Below are 13,979 nucleotides of genomic sequence, written 5' to 3'. Positions count from 1 at the left end.
TGATGACACGGAATTGCTAGTAGCTAACATTTGCCTGTATTCCCTCTTACTGTATAAACTCGGTATTAACAGGAGCCACGTTAGTACTTTTCTTTTTCTTGTTTTCTACATCTTTTTGTTGGTTTTGTTTTTTTGTTTTTTTTTTCTTGTTCTTTGTTCTTTTCTCAATATGTTGCCCAGCATACTCGGGAAGTTATGGGTTCCAGCAATCCTCTCCCTTCTGTCTCCACAGTAGCTTAGAACACACATTCATGTTGTTGCTTCTGCTTTCTCTCTTCTCCTCACCATAATGACCTTTTACCTAGCAATTATGATCACTAAACCATTCAATTAGAATCAGAAAATGAAAGAAAAAACCCTGCTCATGGGACAGATGCACACGGCCAGTCACAAATCCCTTTTTCTCCCATCTTCCTTGACAATAGACCTGCGAAATTTCCCAGCTGTTGGACAGCTGTTTATTCCGGGACTGGGGAGGAAGCATTTTGTTGATCAGTCTTTATTCTGATGAACACTGCAGCCCAGAAGCCCCATCTCTTTTGCTGAGGTTTTGATTGAGAAGCAGTACTGCTGGATAGAGGCTGCTGAGTTTTCTTCTTTTTCAAGAGAGAGAGAGTTGGGGAAGAGAAGCTTCTCTCTTATGGCCTTCAAAGGCTATTGACTGAGGATGCAATTGTAAAGTTACCTGGCGTCTTTACGGTAGACAGCGGTGAGACTGAGAGGAGCAGAACAAGCATCAAAAGAGTCTTACTGGTACCCAGCTGTGAAAACATTCTAACTCCAGCTTCCGGCCATGGACTAAATCAGATCTACTTCTCACTGTCCAACGGCTACTCATACAAAGGCATTCTAAAAGGGCTGCAATAGTGAGTACAATCTATATAGCCGTAGGAATTTAAAGTTACGTTTTCTTAGAAAAAGACAATTGGAAATAAAGTCACGATCAATGACTAGATGTTAATGAGATGTTTGCTTGCTTTTTGACTGAACTGAGGAAAATGTTCCTCCATGATAATGGGCTAAGGAGTTCTGATCATTGCTGTAGACAAGATTTATCAGGAAGGATTTCAATTTAAGATAATGTTGTTCTCACCTCTTTCATTTAGTGATACAAAATGAATGCCTGTTTCAAGAGCACTGGAGAATTGGAATGACTGCTGTAATAGCTTTAAACCTGAGATATCTTCAAGAAAGAAACATTTTCTTTTAAACAATTGTGTCTAATTATACTTAAGAAATAAAATGTTCTTAGTATCTATGAATAAATAAGTTTTCTTTCTGTTTTCCAGCTGTGTTTTCTCTCTCAGAAGTCTATTAAATAGAAGAAAACTATTTATTACTGAATTTTAAATCTTTTTATTTTTAATTAAAAAAGGTTTCACAGTATGAAAAACAGTCCTTATAAAACATAGTTAACTCAGAATAATGGAAAGCTGTGTTTCTCACAACTTAGGACATAGTCTTAGTTTCCAATTGTACCAGTTCAAGTTTATTATTCCATCTCAGATCTCCTATGAATAGCTTAGGTAGATGAGTGGGCAGACTACATCATAAACAAAATAAATACTTACTAAGTACTTTCTTTTCATGAAAGAAAGGCTAGGGAAGGAATCCTGTTTTCAATGAGTTTTTGGGACAAGTGGAGGTGGAAGGAGAGTTATTAACCAAATATTTCCCTAAGGGGAGAATTGTCAGGGTAGGGAAAATACTGTGTGGATAAGCAGAGGGACTTGACATTCCCTTGAGACTGTACAACCTCTTTAGGGACACTGAACTTACAAAGATCTAGGGAAAGTGGGAAAGAGCATTAAAAATCATTTTTTAAAATTTATTTTAGTCTGCCAGATGGTAGAACATCCTATCCAGTGTCAGCATTTTGTATGTTTTAGCACTTGATCTTGTTAAATATATCTGAACACATCAGCAATATCAAATATATACAATTGAAGTATTAAGAAATAAATTGTTTTAATTTGAGATTGAAAGTAAATCCCTACAGATAAAAATAAAACCCCAGAAAATACATGAGTATTATTTAAAATACAAGGAAATAAGATAAAAGGAGGCTACACTAACACTACTTACAACGTGGAAAATTGAGGTTAAGCCATATTGTGAACTTCTGGGAAATTTTTTAGTTCTCTCCTAGTCATCAGAATAAGGATAAAGAATGATACTTGTTAAAACAGCATCGTTCTTAAATGGTGTCATACATTCAAACACTGACACTAAAATCGTTTAGTTGAGTGAATGTTTGTTAGGCTTCTGAATTATTATGTACATGTGTTTGTGAACTTCTTTGTAAACTCAAATTTAGCAAACATCCCTGATCAATCACTCAGATATAATAAATATCTGGTCCCCTTTCTGATTAGACTCCTCCTCCCCAAGTAGTGATTGTCCTGACTTCAGCAAGCTTGTGTTTAGGTTGGTTTCTCCACTTCTCTCTTGTGTATCCTCTTAAGTTTCCTGCTGAATCTGCTCTGTGGCTATGAATAGTTATTTGTTTTTTGTGTATTCAGATTCAAGTCCACTTTCTCCTGTTGTTTTCAATCCTAGGTCCTAGTTCTATCATGATGTTGGCTTTTCTGTTTTGACAAGTATCACTGAACAATTTTTTCTTTAACCTAATTCTGGTGCATGGAAGAGAATTAAGGTTTAGTTGCTGATTTTCACTTACTGTTTGATCTGTCTTAAGTGTAATGTTCTTAGGTTCTTTATAACACTTCCCATGAAACACTGGCTCGATTGGGAGTTTTAGAGAGCAGAGTCTTGTCTCTTTGTCATGAAATCCAAGGACAATACAGAAGTGCTGACTGTTTGACTCAAGAGTGAGGTATTTATGCGGGTGTGTAAGTGCATTGTATGGATGGTGAGGTGTATGGGGTTGTAAATTTTAGGGTATAACTCAGGTAAGGAACATCTGTTTATAGACAGGGAATGTCTTACCTCCACTCTGCTGTTTTTCCTCTTTTCTTCTGTATGGCTACAACAAATTTTAACTCTCCTTCTTCTGTCAAATTTGTCCTCTTCAAATGTGTATTCCACCATGCTTCTCAGACAGAATTATAAAGATTGAAAGATAATACATTCTCTTGTAATGGGTCCATCTGACCATTGCATTTTAGAGCCCCTTGGTGATATGCCATCATCCTGAGGATGACCAGGAGCTTCACAGGAAGCTTGGCCAAGTGGCTCTTGATTCTTTCCAAAATTTCTACCTTGCTATGCTTTATGCTTAATTTACTACTCTGTCAGATAGATTAGCAGCAGTTCCTTGATAAATATAGCGCTTGGCTGGTATTGCTTTCCCTTTTCAGCATGCCCTCTTTGTGGTCTACTGCTCCAATAGTCATAGCACTGCTGGCTTCCTGGGCTACATGGTTCTATTTTGACTCAGTTCCCCATAATGCCTTCCTTCTATGTCCCATAGATCATTAACCTTATCACTGAGTTTCTCTTAATCTACTATGACCTTCTAGGTCATCAGTGTGTCTTTTTAATTTAATCTACAAAATGCTTAATATTATTTCTGGAAAATGGAGGAGGCACCATATGATAGGCAGAACTTATCATAAACAAAGTTTGATTTTTTTTGTTGTCTTTAATCCTATTCACATAGTATATTAGTCAGCATCCTGTTACAATACTAAATACCCAAGGCAATCAACTCATGAAGAAAAAGGTTATATGTTGGTTCCAGATTCTGCAGATTTCAGGATATATTTGGTTGTTCTAATAGCTATAGGATGTTGGTGATAGAGCCATCATGTAACAAAACTGATCATCTCTTAACCAGGAAGTAAAAGAAAATGAGAAGGGGTCTGGAACCACACATTTCCCCTTAGAGAATATCCAATGTCTCATTGACCTCTTAAAGTTTCTACCACCTGCCTATAGTTATCAGTCTGGAGTGCAAGGCAAATCATGGGCAACTGAAGTAATCCTACCTATTATGTTATCTAGTTTATACATTAGGAAATAATCTATTTTCAATATTTGTTTACTTTAAAAGAATGATTTTTTTTAACCTTGTGACCACAGATCCTTGGAGTCTGACGTTTGGATCCCTAACTCACTGCCGTGTATTTTTGAACATGTAACTTAATGTCTTTAAAGATTAGTTTCCCACCTGTGAAAGAACAGTGTTTCCCACCCAGGGCTGTGGGAGGATTAAGCTCCTTAAGCATTTTGGGAACCTTGAAAATAGTAGACTTTAACTAAATGTTAGGCATTGTCATTTAAAAATGTTCTGTATTTTCTGTCGTAGAACATGTTGGCAATAATTCAAGAATTACATGAAAATTCAAGAATATACATAAAACTCTTAAAAGATAAGGGAGTTTTCAAGGCTGTGTAATAGAAGCCCTTACCAGATGGTTATATATTCAGAATCTTAAAGATGGGTAGAATTTATAAGAGAAAGGTGACAAGTAATTCCAGAAAACTGAAGAAAGCCCTGAGGGCTTGGAATGCTCAATCAGAGGGTGAGAAGAGAACACGTGCTAGAAGAGAAGGCTTTGCAAGCACAGGTGTGGGTGGGACTTTTGCAGATACTTGAATTCCTTCAGAAGCCAATTCACTGATACAAACACTAGTAGGAAGTTTGGGGCCTTTACTACAAAGTCTGTGTCATAAGTTCCTGCATGGACTTCAGGGGGGGATCAAGTGGATGGCCAATTGCTGCTCTAGTCAGGCCCATTGGTTTGCTCCAAGATGTGCTGGCCACTAGTCTAGGAAATGTTTTTACATCTATGAGAATATTTCTAGGGAACCACACCTCTTATGCTATGGAAAGATTTCAAATATTCAAAATGTTTTCTCTGCTTTCAGGTCCTCAGGTTTGCATGGGTTAGCTTTTTCTTTTTTTCTTTTTTTCTTTTTTAATTTTTTAAAAAAATTTATATTCTTACTTCTTTCAATACATTCTGACCTCAGTTTCTTCTTCCCCCTCTCTTCCTCCATTTTCCTTCAAAAAGGAGCAGGCCTCCTAAGAATATCTGCTGAACATGGAATAACAAGATACTATAAGACTAGGCTCAAACCCTCAAATCAAGGCTGGTTGGGGCAATCCAGTAGGAGGAAAAGGATCCCAAGAGAAGGGAAAGGAGTCAGAGATACCCCCACTCGCATTTTTAGGAATCCCACAAAACCAGCAAGCTAACATCCATAACATATGTGCAGAGGGTTTAGCAAGGACCCATGATAGGGACAGCAATTTCGTTTTGGTCTCTATGAGCCCCTATAAACCCTGCTTAGTTGATTCTGTGGTCTCTGTTCTTCTGGTGTTCTTGACTCCTCCAGCTCCTTCCTACAATTCTTCCTCTTCTTCTTTCCTGGGTTCCTGAAGCTCCAAGGGGAGTAACCCAAGGGAGATATATAATTTAATCTCAATCTCTCTCTCTCTCTCTCTCTCTCTCTCTCTCTCTCTCTCTCTCATTTTGTTGTAGTTCTCTGCATCTGTTCCTGTTAGCTGCCAGTGGAAGTCTCTCTGAGGATTGACTAAACACCAATCTATGAGTATAGAAGACTATCTTTAGGATCATTTTAGCATCATTTTATTGATTCTTCTTCACGCGGCCCGCATCCTAGATCTTAGATCTCTGGGCTATCAAGCTTCCTGTTCCTGGTCATCCAGGCACTGTTGAGCATGGGCTCTTCCTCATGGTGTGGGTCTCAAATTAGACCAGTCCCATGACTAGTTGGCCACTCCTATAAGTTCTGAGCCTCTTTTATCCCAGAACATAATATAGGCAGAATAAATTGAGGAAGCTTTTGTGGTTGGGTTGGTGTCCCAGTTCTGAAAGAACCAGAGTTGGGGTCAATTCCGCCCCCCAAAATTCCCACCACAAACCTCCAAGCTCAAGGACCCTTCCCTCCCAGGAAGAGAAAAGCTGGTTTAGTACCCGGAACAGCTACAAACCAAACTGTCACACAAAGTTACCTGTGGCTTCCAACTGACCCCCACCCTGGGAAAGTCTTAAAAGGGTACACTGAGCCAATCTGAAAGTTGTTTTGCTCCACCAAATGAGCACAGTATTCTGCCTAGTTACCATTGTGCAAATTCTGCCCCAATTGTTTGAATTCTGCCCCAATTGTTTGCAAAGTACATAATCCCCTGTTAAAATCTGCTTAGGGTCATCTCCCCTTGAAGAGGGATGACCCCAGACATGTCAGAATGATTAAACTCCTCTTGCTTTTGCATAATCACCACCTCTGTGAGTCTCATTTCAGGTGGAGGTCCCAGTAGAGGTTCAATTCAGGCATCGTAGTCCTACCACTGGAAACTGGTGTGGTGGTTTGAATAGGATTGGCTCAGGGAATGACACAGTTAGAAGGTGTGGCCTTGTTGGAGTAGGAGTGGTCTTGTTGGAGTAAGGGTGCCAAGTTTGTGGATGGGTTTTGACACCCTTCTTCCAGCTGGCTGGAAGCCAATCTTCTCTTGCTTGCCTTTGGAACAAGATGTGTAACTCCCAGCTCCTCCAGCACCATGCGTTCATGGATGCTGCCATGCTGTTCACATGGTAAAGGACTGAACTTCTGAACCTATAAGCCATCCAGATTAAATGTTGTCATTTGTCTTAGTGTTTCTATTCCTGCACAAAACATCATGATCAAAAAGGAATTTGAAGAGGAAAGGATTTATTAGCTTACACTCCTGCATTGCTGCTCATCACCAAAGGAAGTCAGGACTGGAACTCAAGCTGGTGAGGAAGCAGGAGCAGATGTGGAGGCTGTGGAGGGGTGTTACTTACTGGCTTGCTCAGCTTGCTCTCTTATAGAACCTAAGACCACCAGTTCAGGGATGGCACTACCTACAATGGGCTGGGTCCTCCTACTTGATCACTGGTTGAGAAGATGCCTTAAATCTGAGACTCATGGAGGCATTTCCTCAATGGAGACTCCTTTCTCCATGGTAATTTCAGCTTGTGCCAAGTTGACACACAAAATCAGCCAGTATAATTGACCCCTTGTCAACTTGATACAAAAAAGACATTAAGGTTCAATCCTTACTTTCTTATTTGTCCCCAAGATCTAAATAACTTTAGAAGTCTTATGTTTTTTTTTAAATTCTTACATATTAAAATTTCAATCCCTTTAAAATATCTAATATCTTTTAAAATTCAAAATCTTTTTTTCAGCTCAAAGTCTCTTAACTGTGGGCTTCACTAAAATACTTTCTTCCTTCAAGAGGGAAAAATATCAGGGCACAGTCACAATCCAAAGCAAAATTGAATTCTAATTGTCCATTGCAACTAGGCTTCACCGATAGCTCTCACATGCTCTCTTCATTGTGCCAAAGCTCAACTCCTTTGCATGACCCTTTGAGTCCTGGGCCATCAATTGCAACTGAGGCTGCACCTTCACCAATGGCATTCCATGGCCTCTCATAGTGCCCAGCCTCAGCTGCTCTTCATGACCCCTTCATGTCTTCAAAACCAGTACCACTTGGGTGACTCTTTCACATTTTCAAGTCCAGCCACATCAGGAGGTACAACCTTGGCTATCTCTAGAACACAGAATCTTTGTGCTCTTAGAAAACACTTTCCAGAAGATTTCACCTCAATGATAATGGTCTCTTCTTCCTCTTCCTTTCCTTCTCCTTCTCCCCCCTCTTCTTCTTTAAATTGGATACTTTTTATTTACTTTAAAATTTTACCCCCTTTCCCGGTTTCCTGGCCATAAGCCCCTATTCCATGCCCTTCCCCTTCTTCTACAGGGTATTCCCCCTCCCCAACCACCCTCCATTCCAGCCTCCCCCACTGACATTCCCCTACACTGGGGGATCCAGCCTTGGCAAGACCAAGGGCTTCTCCTCCCATCGGTGCCCAACAAGGCCATCCTCTGCTACATATGCAGCTGGAGCCATGAGTCTGTCTATGTGTAGTCTTTGGGTAGTGGTTTAGTCCCTGGGAGCTCTGGTTTGTTTGTTGGTGTTGCTCTTATGGGGTTGCAAGCCCCTTCAGCTCCTTCAATCCTTTCTCTAATTCCTCCAACAGGGACCCATTCTCAGTTCAATGGCTTGCTGCTAGCGTTTGCCTCTGTATTTGACATGCTCTGACAGAGCCTCTCAGGAGATGGTCTTTTTTTAATCACCACTAATTTCTTAGCTCCAGCTAACCAGCATCAGTAGTCCCAATAATGAAAAGGTTTTGCTTTAGTAGTTCTGGTATCTTGTTAATAACAGCTGAGTCTTCAGCCCCAGTTAACCAAAACCACAGAATCTTCACAATCAAACCAGCAACAGTCCGGAAAAGTCTTTAATCTCTCTGAAATTTCATAAGCCAGGCCTCCATCTTCTGCAGTGTTCTCAACATTATCTTCCAACCTCCTACAGAATATCACACAGAGCTCTTAACATCCTAATGGCTATTCTAGTTCAAAGTTACAAAGTCCTTCCACAGTCCTCTCCCAAATATGGTCAAATTGTCACAGGAATACCCCACTTCCAGTACCAATTCGTCTTAGTCAGGGTTTCTATTCCTGCACAAAACATCATGACCAAGAAGGAAGTTGGGGAGGAAAGGGTTTATTCAGCTTACACTTACACATTGCTGCTCATCACTAAAGGAAGTCAGGAATGGAACTAAAGCAGGTCAGGAAGCAGGAGCTGATCTAGAGGCCATGAAGTGATGTTACTTATTGGCTTGTTTCCTCTGACTTGCTCAGTTTGCTGTCTTATAGAACCCAAGACTACCAGTTCAGGGATGGCATCACCCACAATGGGCTGGGTCCTCCCCCCTTGAGTACTAGTTGAGAAAATGCCTTACAGCTGGGTCTCATGGAGGCATTTCCTCAACTGAGGCTCTGTTCTCTGTGATAACTTCAGCTTGTGTCAAGTTGACACACAAAACCAGCCAGTACATCCTTTATAAGAATTGACTTGGTCATGGTGTCCTTTCACAGGAATGGAAACCCCAAATTTGAAATCTGGTTATAGGAGATGGCCAGTTCTGGCTCCATATCCTATAGTACTAGGAATCTTACTAGTCACCTTCTAGATCCCTGGGAGTTTCTGCTGCAGTAGGTTTCCATAACACCTCCCCAACATTCTCCAATCCCGGCCACTTCTCATTGTACTCTCTTCCTTCATCACTCCCTAACACCTGATCCTTCCTGTTCCCATTCCCACCTGCCCCTATCCATGCACAAAATTCCTCTTGCCAAGAAATCCATGTGTCTCCCTTAGAACTATCCTTGTTACTTACTCTTTCTGGGTCTGTGAATTGTAGTATGATTATCATTTACTTAACAGCTAATATCTACTTGTAAATGAAAATATATCGTGTTTGTCTTTCTGGGTCTGGGGTACCTTATCAGAATGATTTTTTTCCTAGTTCCAACCATTTGCCTGCAAATTTCATTATGTCATTGTTTTTAACAACAGAGTTATGCAAATGTATCACATTTTTAAAAATCCATTATTTGGTTGAGAGAGATTTGTTTTCCAGTTTCTGGATATCATGAACAACACTGCTATGGAAATAGTTGAGCAAGTGCCTTCACGGTGGGACGGAGCATCTCTTATAGTAGTATATAGCTGGATCTTGAGATAGATGGAGTCCCAGATTTCTGAGGAATGGTCTTATTGATTTCCAAAGTAGTTGTACAAATTTGCAATGGCAGAATGTTTTCCTTATTTCATATCCTTGAAATTTAGGACAGCATGAGCTGTTACTTGTGTTATTGATCTTAGACATTCTGATAAATGTGAGATGGAATCTAAAAGTAGTTTTGATTTTCATTTCCCTGTTGGCTAAGGATGTTGAACATTCCTTTAAGTGTGTCTTAGCCATTTGAGATTTCTCTATTGAGAATTCTCTGTTTAGATCTGTACCCCATTTTAAAAAAGGTTTATTTAGTTCATTGAAGTCTAGTTCTGTGTGTTCTTCATATATTTTAGATATTAACCCATGTTGCATGTGGAATTAGTGAAATCCTTTCCCATTCTATAGGCTGCCGTTTGTCCTATTGATGGTGTTCTTTGCCTTAGAGAAGATTTTCAGTTTCATGTGGCCCCATTTATTAATTGTTGATCTTAGTGCCTGTGCTATTGGTGTTCTGTCCAGGAAGTTGTCTCCCATGTCAATGTGTTCTTCTGGGTATATACCCAAGAGTGGTATAGCTGGGTAGATCTATTCCCAATCTACTGAGAAACCACCAAATTGATTTCCAGAGTTGTACAATTTCGCATTCTCACCAGCAGTAGAGTGTTCTTTTCTTTACAACCTCAGCAGTATGTGCTGTCCTTTGGGTTTTTGAGCTTATTCTGAGGTCTATAAGATGGATTCTCAGAGTCATTTAGATTTGCATTTCACTGATGACTAAGGGTTCTGGACATCTTTTAGGTGCTTCTCGGCTATCAGGATTTCTCTGTTGAAAATTCCTTATTTAATTCTATACCCCATTTTTAAAAACTGGGTTACTTGGATTGTTGTCTAACTTCTTGAGTTCTTTATGTATTTTAGATATTAACCCTCTGTCAGATGTAGAGTTAATGACCATTTTTTCCTAATCTGTAAGCTGTTGTTTGCCCTGTTGACTGTGTCCTTTGACTTATAGAAGCTTTTAATTTCCTGAGATCATATTTATTTATTCTTGACCTTAATGTGTAAGCGATTGGTGTTCTGTTCAAAAGTTTTGTCCTGTATTGACAAGTTCAGGCTATTCCTCACTTTCTGTTCTATTAGATTTTAATGTATCTGGTTTATATTGAGGTCTTTGATCCATTTGAAGTTGAGTGATAAACATGGATCTATTTTTATTCATCTAATGCAAACATCCAGACTAGCACCATTTGTTGAAGATGCTTTCACTTTTCCATTGTATGGTTTTGGCTTCTTTGTCAGAAATCATGTGTCAGTCAGTGTGTGGGTTTATTTCTGGGTTTTGATTTGATTCTATTTGTCCTCCTGTCTGTTTCTATATCAATACCATGCGGGTTTTATTACTATTTTCTGTAGTAGAGCTTGAAGTCAACGATAGTGAAACCTTCATAAGGTTTTATTCTTCAGAACTGTTTTAGCTGTCTGGAGGCTTTTGTTTTTCCATATGAAGTTGAGAATTTTTCTTTCAAGACTAGTGAAGAATTGTTTTGGAAGTTTGATGAGGATAGCATTGAATCTGTATATTGTTTTTGGTAAGATGGCCATTTTTACTATATTAATTCTACTGATTCGTGAGCAAGGGAGGTCTTTCCATCTTCTGATATCTTCTTCAGAGACTTGAAGTTCTTGTCATACAGGTCTTTCACTTGCTTGGTTAGAGTCACACCAAGGTATTTTATGTTATTTATGGCAGTTGTGAAGAGTACTGTTATTCACTAACTTCTTTTTCAGTTCTTTTGCTTATGTAAAGGAAGACTACTGATTTTTTTGAGTTAATTTTTTATCCAGCCACTTTTCTGAAGGTGTTTATTGACTATAGGAATTTTCTGGTAGAAGTCTTTTAGGTCACATATATATACTATCATATCATCTGCAAACAGTGATACTTTGACTTTTTCTATTTTTCCAATTTGTATTCCCTGATCTCCTTTAGTTGTCTTATTGCTAGAACTTCAGGTACTATAGTGAAGAGATATGGGGAAAATGGACAACTTTGTCTTTTTTTTCTTTTGGAAATGCTTTAAGTTTATCTCTATTTAATTTGATGTTGGCTATTGGCATACTGTATATTGACTTTATTGTGTTGAGGTATGCACCTTGTATGTATCCTGCTCTCTCCAAGACTTTTATCATGAAGGAATGTTGGATTTTGTCAAAGGCTTTTTCAGCATCTGATGAAATGATCATGTGATTTTTATCTTTCGATTTGTTTATATGATGGATTCTGCTGATGGATTTTTTAAAAGCCATTCCTGTATCCCTGGGATGATGCCTACTTCATCATGGTGGATGATGTCTTTGATATGGTTTTTGATTCAGCTTGCAAGTATTTTTGCATCAATGATCATAAGGGAAATTGGTCTGAAATTCTCTTTTTTGTTGATTCTTTGTGTGGTTTTGTTATCAGGGTGACTACGGCCTCATAAATTGAGTTTGGCAGTATTCCTTTTGTTTCTATTTTGTGGAATAGTTTGGTGAGAATTGACATTATCTCTTCTTTGAATGTATGATAGAATTCTTCACTAAAACCTTCTGGCCCAGGTCTTCCTTCCCAACCCCCCAAGGAGATTTTAATGATTGTTTCTATTTTCTTAGAAGTTATAGGGTTACTCAGATAGTTTACCTGATCTTGATTTAGTTTTGGTAATTGGTATCTGTCTAGAAAAATCATCCATTTCATTTACACTTTCCAATTTTGTGGAATACAGGCTTTCTAAATAAGATCTAATAATTCTTTGAATTTCCTCAGTGTCCATTGTTATGTCTCACTTTTCATTTTGACTTTGATAATTTGGGTACTGTGTCTTTGCCTTTTTGTCTATCTTCTTGGGTTTTCTCAAAGAACCAGCTCTTGGTTTCATTGATTCATTGTATTGTTCTTGGTTTCTAATGTATTAATTTCAGTCCTGAGTTTGATGATTTCTTGCCATCTACTTCTCCTGGGGGTGTTTGCTTCTCTTTTTTCCTAGAGTCTTCAGATGTACTTTTAATTCATTAATATGAGAACTCTCCAATTTCTTTGTGAGTCCATTTAGTGTTAGAAACTTTCCTCTTAGCACTGCTTTCATAGTTTCCGATAAGTTTGGGTATGTTGTGCCCTCTTTTTCACTGAATTCTAGAAAGTCTTTAATTTCTATCTTTATTTTTTCGCTGACCCAGTGATCACTGAATAGAAAGTTGTTTAGTTACCAAGAACATATAGGCTTTCTGTTGTTGTTGAAGTCCAGTTTTAATCCATGGTGATCTTATAAGATGCAAGGGTGTTTTTCAATCTTCCTGTAAATTTGTCTTTGTCATGGAATATCTGTTTCTCCATCCATGATGATTGAAAGTTTTGCTGGGTATAGTAGTCTGGATTGACATCTGTGGTCTCTTAGGGTCTGTAAGACTCCTGCCCATGCCCTTCTAGCTTTTAGAGTCTCAGATGAGAAATTGAGTGTAATTCTGATAGGTCTGCCTTTATATATTACAAGGTCATTTTCCCTTGCTGCTTTTGAATTCTTCTTTTGTTCTGTATATTTAGTGTTTTGATGGAACAGGAAGATATTTTTCTTCTGATCCAATCTATTTGGTGCTCTATAAGCTTCTTTTACCTTTATAGCTCTCTCTCTCTCTCTCTCTCTCTCTCTCTCTCTCTCTTTCTCTCTCTCTCTTTAATGTTGGTAAATTTTTCTTCTGTGATTCTTTTTTTTTTTTTAAGAAGATGTTTTCTGGGCCTTTGAGCTGGGAATCTGCTCCTGCTTCTATTCCTAATATTTTTAGGTTTGGTCTTTTTATAGTGTCTCATATTTCCTGGATGTTTTGTGTTAGGAAGTTTTTAGGTTTTGCATTTTCTTTGATATATTGATTTTTTTCTATTGTATTGTCTACAACTGAGATTCTTTTTTCCATTTCCTGTATTTTGTTGGTGATGCTTGTGTCTGTAGTTCCTGTTCTATTGTGTATGTTTTCCATCTTTAGAATTGCCTCAGTTTGTGTTCTCTTTACTGCCTTTATTTCCCTTTTCAGGTTTTGGACTGTTTTATTCATATCCTTCACCTGTTTGCATTTTTCTGTATTTCTTTATATTTATTTTCTTTCTTTCAGTGCCTCTACCTGTTTGAATATATTTTCCTGTATTCCCTTAAGAAATTTAGTCATGTCCTCTTTAAAGAACTCTATCGTCTTTATAAGATGGATGTATGATCTTCTTGTGCTTCAGTTTTATTAAGATATTCAGGGTTAGTTGTAATAGGATAGCTGGGCTCTGGTGGTGCCATACTGACTTGGTTGTGTTCTTATGCTGTACTTTATAGACATCCTGTGGTTGTCTGAATGATCTCGATGACAGAAGAACTTCTTGGGAAGGTGGGGTGGTGTGGGGAGCTGTGG

The 13,979-nt window shown here is 38.5% G+C and overlaps 1 protein-coding gene across 6 annotated transcripts in view; it reads left to right on the top strand.

Moving 5' to 3' along the window:
• The window catches only part of LOC103690241 (uncharacterized), a 105,212-nt gene that overhangs the window by 27,370 nt on the left and 63,863 nt on the right, over positions 1–13,979 (top strand). The gene's annotated exons all lie outside the window — the stretch shown is intronic.

This window comes from Rattus norvegicus, chromosome 2, assembly GCF_036323735.1.
Source record: "Rattus norvegicus strain BN/NHsdMcwi chromosome 2, GRCr8, whole genome shotgun sequence".
Classification (NCBI taxonomy): Eukaryota; Metazoa; Chordata; class Mammalia; order Rodentia; family Muridae; genus Rattus; species Rattus norvegicus.
This window is presented reverse-complemented; position numbering and strand designations above follow the sequence as displayed.